The following is a 9,289-nucleotide window of genomic DNA, read 5'->3' as shown; positions in this document are numbered from 1 at the left end:
CCCACTGGTTTCTGCCAGTTCTGAGGTGATGTCACGGCTGGACATCTTCAGATTTCGAAGGGAAATAAGCTTGATGTGTCTTTCATCTGCTGCACTAAGTTTCCATGGCGACCAATGCGTCTACGATCTTGCTGTTTCTTTGTGCTTCTTCAAAAGAGCTTGAACAGAACATCTTCAAACCCCAGTCTGCTTTAAAAGTATTCATTTACAGCATTTTTTCACACCTGCCTAAAACTTTTGCACAGTAATGTACTGTATATATATCCATTTAAAATATATAACAAAATTAAAATTAAAATAAATATTTCCTGGCAACAAAAACATTCCTATTTTTAAAGTTTTTATGAATGTTTCATTTGTGAAACTCCTCGGTTTTGTTAAATGATTATACAGCGTAAGATAAATTATGCTGGGAAAATAGGAAGTTATATCAAATATATAAGAGCTGCCAATAAATACGTTTGGATTTTTATTAACTCATTTAAATAAGGGAATGATGTAAACTTGTTTAAAATCATAGTAAAGTTCTCGAATTTGATTGTCTATTCTGTGTTTTCTTAATACAAAATTCTAGATCATCACTTTAAGGTTAAACTAAAGAAAATGGAAACATGATTCTTTAATATTATGTATATATTGGTTTACAATAACACTGATGTCAAATTTTACAATTCGTTTTATTGTAACAGCTGTATAATCTGTATTTTAAAATGGAACATTACAATATGTTAAGATTATTAAGCCACCGTGATGATTTTATAGTGTCGTTGTTGTTCCACAAAATAATACAAAACTTAATTGATATGGAGGAATTTGAGGATATATTTGAGGGGGAAAAACAATACTAACAAAATTATAGTAAGAAACATTTTTGAAAAATCGACAGAATGAGACTTAAAATAGATTAGTCTTTTTAATGAATGATGTGACGCTAGAAAAAAAAAAGGTAATGACAGTGAAAACATAAATTATACAAATAACATTTCTTCTTAAAATACTGGCATTAAGTTTTATTAAAGAAACAAGTGTTATTTACACGAATGTAAATACATTCTAAATATTACCCATAGACATAAAATAAAGACTCAATAACCTTGTATTGATTTTTTAACGGTTCCATGTCGTTCTGAAACAGCAGAGGGCAGTATAACGCAGTTTTACCACTAACTCTGCAGCAGTAAAATGTGTTGAATTTTATAAATACGATTCAATTTGAGTTTAATTATTGACAGTTGATTAAACGAAGTTTTCTTCCTCACTTGAAAAAAAAAACTGACAAAGTGGAAATGTCAGAATCTAGCTGATGATTTGAGGACCACCATGGTGCTGAGATGGAAGCTGGTTTGAGAATATCTAAGCAGTGGAAGGAAAAACATCCCAGGATGATTCTTTGAAAATTCTAAATGAGTCAATTATTCATTCCTATAGGCGATCCATCATGTAGGTTGACGAGGACTCGGAGGTTACGAATCTTTTCATGTTCTAAATGTTCTCACAGCTGGACTTTTGGTCAGTGCCACCCTCATCTCTGCTGCTTTATAGAACTTTCACTCTGAGCGTTTATGAATCCTCCATGTTAATGACCACTCGTGCAATGATGGCCTGACAAGAATGTTTAACACGTGTAACTGCTACTCTCCGGTCTTTGCTGTTTTCTTGATTTTAATGGAGAATCTTCTGTCATCGGTCCGGTGAGTTGTGGTGCAGACTTGTCAAACAAAGACGGTTTTCTTTGAAGTGCAGATTGATTCTCCAGCCTTGCCTCCGTCCAATCGCATGGAGAAACAGTTATGGGCATCAATGATGCTATTCAAGAGATGAACATGTTCAGAAGTCCACTGCTGTCTTCCCTTCCTGTCACTGATAACTCTTCTGAGTTTTTAGAGAATAAATGAAAATGGTCTAATGATGTTTATATGTTTTGTACTGTATAACGTGTCCTACTTTTACTTAGATACTGTGGATTGACTATTGTATTACCTCCCCCAAGGAGTGACAGACATGATGGTTTTTTATTTTCTGTTATTTATTTTTTAAACTTTTTGGTTTGCTTTCAAGCAGAACATCTAAAAAAGTGATAGAGCTGTCTCATTAAAAGGTGACCTCAATTTAGCAAGTTTAAAAGCTTTATTCAATTGTATGGCCTCAAACCGCTGCTGTTGCCTGACAAGTTTGGTTCAGACCTCGAAAAACTGAGATGGTAAAAAGTAAAATGCAACTAGACAAGTCCCTGCCGGTATATCGCAAGAGTGGGCTGTGCGCTTTGTCCTGTGATGAAAAAACTATAAAGCTACAAAACACTCAAATCCAATGTTGATAATTTGGACTTTTATCTTCATTTTGAGGTTTGAATGGGGTTTCTACGTGAACCAAGGAGATGTTTTGATTGGTCCCCGTCCCATTCATTCCTTATGGGAAATTTTCTGCAGTTTAAGAAAGTTGAAAATGTATGTTCTGGTGAGAAAAAGTTTGAGTCCGATCATTTTGATGTATTTTTTTGTTTGTATGCGCTCAATGGTGCGGGCGCAAAAAGTGCCAAAAACGGAAGGAGGATTAATAATAAGAAGACGCCTGGGGAATATCAATAGTGGGCTGAAGAAGTAAAAGTGATAGTTCACCCAAAATTCTAGCTCAACTCACCCTCACGTAGACTAAGGGTTGGGATTATTTTCAGAATACTCCTAATTCCAAGGTGATTCCTTGCAAAAATGTATGTTCATTTTAACATGGTAACTGATGCGCAGTTGTCTTATTCTTTATTTTCATCTGAGAATAATTAAAAACATTCAAATACTTCCATGGTGCTCGTCTGTGACGTCAATCTTCTATTAAAGCCTCAACGAGAAGAATTGTTAACCTTAAATGAGATCATTTGTAGCAGAAGTTTAAGTGATACAGACAGTAAACTGTATGCGCTATGGAAGTGCTCATGGACCATGGTGGTATTTGGATGTTTTTATTGTGTCATTTGTGGAGAAAGATAAAAACAAGATCACTGGATTTTATTCAAACGGATATACATTTTTGCCTGTTACTCTAAAAAGGAATATATTACTCTGAAAAAAATCGCAACCCTTAGTCGACATGAGGGTGAGTAGAAAATGAGTGAAGTTTGACTTTTGGTTGAACTGTCACTTCAAAACTCAGTAGAGATTGTGTGTCCCCTGAATGCATCAAAGCGAACGTCTCTAGCCTTTAGAACAACACAATTCTCTCTTGAAGTTCATGATTTGATTGTATCAAGTGGGTCTTTCCCACAGAATCACTGGAGACTATGGGGGCAGATAGCAGAGTCTTGGTTTACTTTTCTTTTGACCTAGATTGGTAACACATATTTACAGACCAAATACCACAAAATCTAATCTTATTTTATCCATCATTGTTAACTGATAGACTCAAGTATAGGTAAAGACTCAAGCTAAAAAAAAAAAGCGAAACACTTATTTCTGTTGCTAATTTGTTTTTGTTTATTTCAGACTTAAACTTAATTTGTTTATCGTGTCAATAAACGCACCACGCTCGTCTTTCATCCGACGCAGAGAAAGTGTATTTGAACATGCCAGACCGCTATAATGCCGATATAGGTGTTTTTTAAATTGATGTAAAATGTAAAATGATGGAGGAGATATGTGTTTTCTAAGTGCTTTCCTACAGTGACCGACAAAGCTCTCAACGAAAATAAATGCCAAAGCGACAACACTTCGACATTAAGGGAAAACACTTAAGCCAAAATGGAAGTGTGCGGCATTATTTCACAAAGAAAGCGACATTCATGTCAGTTCGGGGATTTTTTTGTTGAAACACCAACAGACTTAAGCGATCTATCTAATGTCACGCTCCAAATGTGTCATAAATCATCAATATTTACGGGACATTGTTTTATTTTTTTATTGTTCTGTTAGCTTCACCCTGTTCACGTCAGGTTTAACTTGTACTTGTAAAAAGATTATTAAGTTGTTAATCTAGAGGCAATGACTTTATACTTTATGTATTGCCAGAACGTGTTTTGTATATTTTATGTAGTGAATCTACACTGATGTCTTATTGTGGCAAAAATTTTAAGGAATGTCTATGAGTACGTAATGTTTAGTTTTACGTTATTTTATTACGAAACAGCTTCATAAATATACGCATTTGTGCTTTCATTTGCACTTCTGCTTGATGTGTTGCCTTTTTGTATACTATATGGTTCACAACATCACTTTACAATCAACTGTTATGAAGATTTTTTTATTTAGATTTTTTCCTCTACATAACTTGAGAAGACTGTTTACATTGATTTTCAACCAGTATGATTTTCAGGAACAGATAGTCATTTTAACTTTATTTTATGTTAAATATATGTCTTTGCATGTCCTGTATACTTTGAACTACCATCAAATGTTAGTTTATAATTACTTTTCCCCAAGCTTACAGATTTCATGGAAGGAACTGTTTAACCAGCCTCTTCAAAAACCATTCACCACGTAAACAGTCTTCTACCAACACCAGCGACACCTAATGGAATTGAACTGCGACAAGTTTTGATTCACATCCGACAACAGTGACATCTGAAGAGTCCTCTGTGATGGAATTGTGCTTCAGAGAAGTACACAACTTGGTTGTTCTTTAAAACCTCTGCTATTTGATGAAACATTTGTTTGTTTAAACTTAAACATTGCCATAATGAGAAAAGAACTGAACAATTCAGTCCAAGTTGTTTTTAAATGACTTTATATAATATGTTACAAAACTATATGCTCTTGATTATCTTTTTTATATACAGGTAAATATAAAAAAAGAAATGTGCCAAAGTTGCTCAACTATCTTCTACATTTCTGACAACTGTAACCATGCAGTGTTTTTTGACTTCATCCTCTTTCCCACCTTTTTCTTTTGATTGTGTTGGAGCTTAAATTGTAATCAAAAGTGACTCTGCAGGTCCATAAAATATGCGTTGTTTCTTCAGTCTTCTCATGAGTAGTGAGAGGAATTCTTTCTTCAGGCCACCAGTCCAGACCTTGCTCCAACCTTCCAGCTGAGGTCTTGACGAGGAGGTCAAAATGTTCCTCTATTGAGAACAGCCTCATCCCAGATTTCAGAGAGACAAACTTTGAATCTGCAGACACGTTGTCCTTCAGTCTGAAGAGTCACGTTTTCAATAACTTCTGAAACAGATGCTGTTCTGCCCTGAAAACAAATGTTTATTTCTTCTTCTATTTCTCAATCACAGGTGAAAACAACTCTGAGTATTTTTAGTGTTTACATACTTGGTGTTTTCAAATTAATAATACTTTGAAACTGTAATTGAGTGAGTTAGTTACAATACATTTAACTTTTAGTTTTCTTTCATTTTCTGTTGCTCCTATAAAATATAAAACAATGTACCGTAAATATTGATGATTTATGACACTCGGAGCGTGACATTAGATGAAGTTTACTTACTTTTCGGTCTCTTTCATTCTAAATCTTTTGCTACTTGTCGCTTCAGTCTCTTGTTGTTTCATCAATGAAGTCCCTGAACTGACATGAACATCACTTTGTTTGTGGAATAATGCCAGACATTTCCATTTTGGCTAAATGTCGAAGTGTTTTCCCTTAAAGTGTTGTCGCTTTGGTGTTTGCATTTGTTGTGAGCTTTGTCGGCCACCGTACTTTCTTAATCTTATCATTATGATTTTCATACCATCGCCTATCATACCAATGTATCCTTAAAGTCAATTAAAGGCAACAGGGGCGACAGGAAGGTTAAATAAAAACCATTAAAACTGAATTTAAATAAAAACCTCGATTTTTTCCAAGTAAGAAAATCTTTATCAACCAAAAGCCTATAAAGTAAAATATATTTGACTGATGACAGCCAGGAATTCAGACAGCAGCGATTGTAATGGTGACAATCGCCACATGTCAGTGCTTTAGTCCTCATGGGGGAGGTTGGAAGACAAAGTAAAGAGGATACATGGTTTGACCAAGAATGTTGCTGATGGAAAATGAAGAAGACAACCGATGACAAACTGTTGAAGCGACCTCTGAACAAAGAAACATGTCAAATGTCCTGATGCATTTGTGTTTTCTGCTGCGTGTTAATATTTGGCTTGGAGATACATCAGTTGCGTAACCTATTATTTTCATTGAATCCTTCTTTATACTTGACACTAGGGTAAGTGCTCACTGGTTGTGAACACAATAGGAGTAGATTAAGGTGGCAGAGAAAGCTAACAAAAATACAAATATAATACAAAAAAAAATCTACAAAACGATAACTTTAAGCAACAACGGAACAGACTTTGGATCTGGGGACTCATTTTGCTGACGGACCAGGTTCCTGACACAAAAAATAATGGAACATTTTGAAAAAACAAAAGATTTATGAGAATCAGAAAGTGATATTTTAAAATCTTTAAATCTTTGTTTGTTAAAATGTGTTTTAAATACTTTTGATTTCTGTTCTGTCACCCGGTTCATAAGCTATATGCGTCCCCTGGTTTCAGTCGGTTCCATTTAGGTGAAAGGTTTTTGTTCTGTTGTGCAGTTTGCATTTGTTGTGAGCTTTCTCCGACACTGTAGTAAATGAATAGACCAGATCGTCCACGATAAACAGACTGTGGTCGCAGCTCTGCACACTACATTATCCACCTCTTTGGTCTTTAAATGGTCTTATAATTTCTTTATTGGTGTAAACTCCAGGTCAGAGTTGTTCAGAGGGAAAACATCAGCTGGACTGTAAATTTAGTTTCCAAAGTACTCTTCCAGAAGGGAAGCAGGGGTGCCATGGCTGTGTGAAGCCCTTTCCGCTCCATAAATTCCATGTTTATTTTTGAAGATCTGGCCTGGTGTCCACCGCTTCCTTAAAAACCATCCCAGTGAATCATAATAGTGGGTGTACAAAGCCTGTCACAACTCCGCCTGGGATGGTCGGGCCGGCGTTACCGGCTGCAGGATGTTCTTCATTTCAAAGAGACTGTGGTCGCATATTGTCAGCAGACGCGGATTTAATTGGAAACTAAACAAATATGATGTGGAGGAGGCTTGAGTGAGGTGAATACATCTTTACATGGGCAATATTAGCTTTTGCAGCTACAGGCTGAAATACAGGTATTTCAACTACTTTTTAATCAAGGCTAGTGGCATTCATATTCAAGATCATTGAAACTCAAGAAATATGACCTTCATTGAGCTAAATAAGCCTAATAACATATTTCTGAGTATTTTGTTCTCTCTAGCTGTCTTGTGTAATCTGAAGTCTTCAACAAACTTTATTTTCAACGACGTAGGCAAACTATTAAAGGACAAAATCTTTGTGTATCAAATACTACAGTATTTTATTTTTTAAATGTATGAAAGTGAGAACCTCTGCATGTTTACTGATAGTCATTGTTGTTTATTACCTTTTTAATGTATTAATGTATTTGTTTGTTTTACTATTCCATTATCATTATAATTAGTACTTTTCTTTATCATAGTTTTGTTTGTATATATGTTTTGTTTGTCTTAATGTAATGTGTATATATATGTTGAATCTTTCTTGGTATATTACTGTGACAACTTAAATTTCCCCAATTTTGGAACAACAAATGTCTTCATCTTGATTCATGTAAGCTGGAACAACTAGCTGGGACAGGTGTGTTTTCGGAAAGCTGGTGGAAACCAGAGTGTCCCTAATTAATCTTATGCATACCCCTAAACTCTGGTGGGGAACATTTCTGGATTATGAATAAAATAAACTACCAAAGTTCGTCTGCTAATGTTGTAAATCTTGAAAATGTATTGCAAAAGTGACTTTGCGATACATACAAAATAACAATAAACCCCAGTTTTACTGTTGTTGGAAGTCTCTGAATAATTCTTAACCCTTGTTATCTCAGGGTCAAGGTGAGCCAAGGACCCCAGTTTTTTAAGGTATCCCTTGTGTTGTCGCTAGGTCAAGGACAACCTTAAACAAAAAGCAAAACAAAAGATAGTACATTTGTTTTCGGGCCTTTGGGTCACCTTGACCCTGAGGTGACACAAGGGTTAAACACTGACATCTTCATAGCAGTAATAGTCTAATGAAGCTTAATGAAGCAGTGTTATTTTTTTAGTGTCCACTAGATGGTGGTCTCTTCACTATTTTCCTTTGTTTTCCTTCCTTTGTTCTAATGAAACATCACATACATTTTAAACTGATGGCACCACCTACTGACTATTAACCAACATGACACTGCTTCATGAAGCTTCTTCAGACCATCACTACTTTATAAGTCACCATATCAAAAGTAAATTAATCTACTTTGATTCTAAGCAAACATTCCAGCAGGCCACATAAAATGACCTAGCAGGCCAAACTTTGGGTCCCTGGCCAAAAGTGGTTTCATGATTGTAGTTCACTTCTCATTTGGTGTCATGTTGTTGTGTACTGTTTTATGTTAAACCTAAATAAGAGTCAGATTTTAGATTCTGTTGTAATCAAATTCAGTATATTTATCTATATAACTGTCATATATGTAAGAGTTCAACAAGTTCAGAACCTATTCATGCTTGTTTGTTTCTTGCTACATTGTTGGCAATTTAATTATTTTGTCCTTTTGTTTTTTCCGATGCATTTAAACAGAGAACCTGAAAGTTAGCATCAAGCAAAATATCATTGTCAAGCTAATGGTTACATGCAATATTTGATTAAACACTTGCAATAATGGCAAAGCTCAACACGAAAAAAAAGACATTTCATTCTAAATAATTCTCAAATTTTCTAGTGCTTTTGGTTGTTTGTTTTATACAGTTGTGCAGTGTAAGGTGAAGCATGACTACTTAAATAACGACCCGATTTTGAGCAGTTTAATAAACATATCGCTAGCTATTGTTGCTAATGTTGCCAATGTTTTGCTCATGTGTCGTCAAAATAAACTTAAAATAACATGGCTTTATGTTCTTGTCAGCCACAGCCAGCAGATGTTTAAAATGCCTTCCTTAACCAGCACAGAAAGAAGTTCATTATTTGAACATAAATCACAAATGTATTGACACTTTCGTTCCAAAACACAATGTCAACATAAATACTTCCTCTGAAACCAGTAGCATCGCTGAGGCTTGCCCGGGACACTGGGTGGCTTCCAGAAGGTTCCCCTGCCACAGCTGAAGCCACTTTTCTCGCCGCAGCCCGCTCGGTGAGGTTTGGTTGCTTCCGTCGTCTCTGTCGGGCCGACTTCTTGATAACACGACACGCGATCAAAGATGGCCCACGCCTAACAAACGGAGAGACACCCGCCCAACGCAAAACATCTGTGAGCGTTTGATTGCAGCTGCTGGCGGATGCCCACGCCCGTGACACAAT

The sequence above is a fragment of the Callionymus lyra genome, chromosome 7 (genome assembly GCF_982586985.1).
Source record: "Callionymus lyra chromosome 7, fCalLyr1.hap1.1, whole genome shotgun sequence".
In the NCBI taxonomy this organism is placed as follows: domain Eukaryota; kingdom Metazoa; phylum Chordata; class Actinopteri; order Syngnathiformes; family Callionymidae; genus Callionymus; species Callionymus lyra.
The sequence above is the reverse complement of the archived record's forward strand: the minus strand, read 5'-3'. Positions refer to the sequence as shown.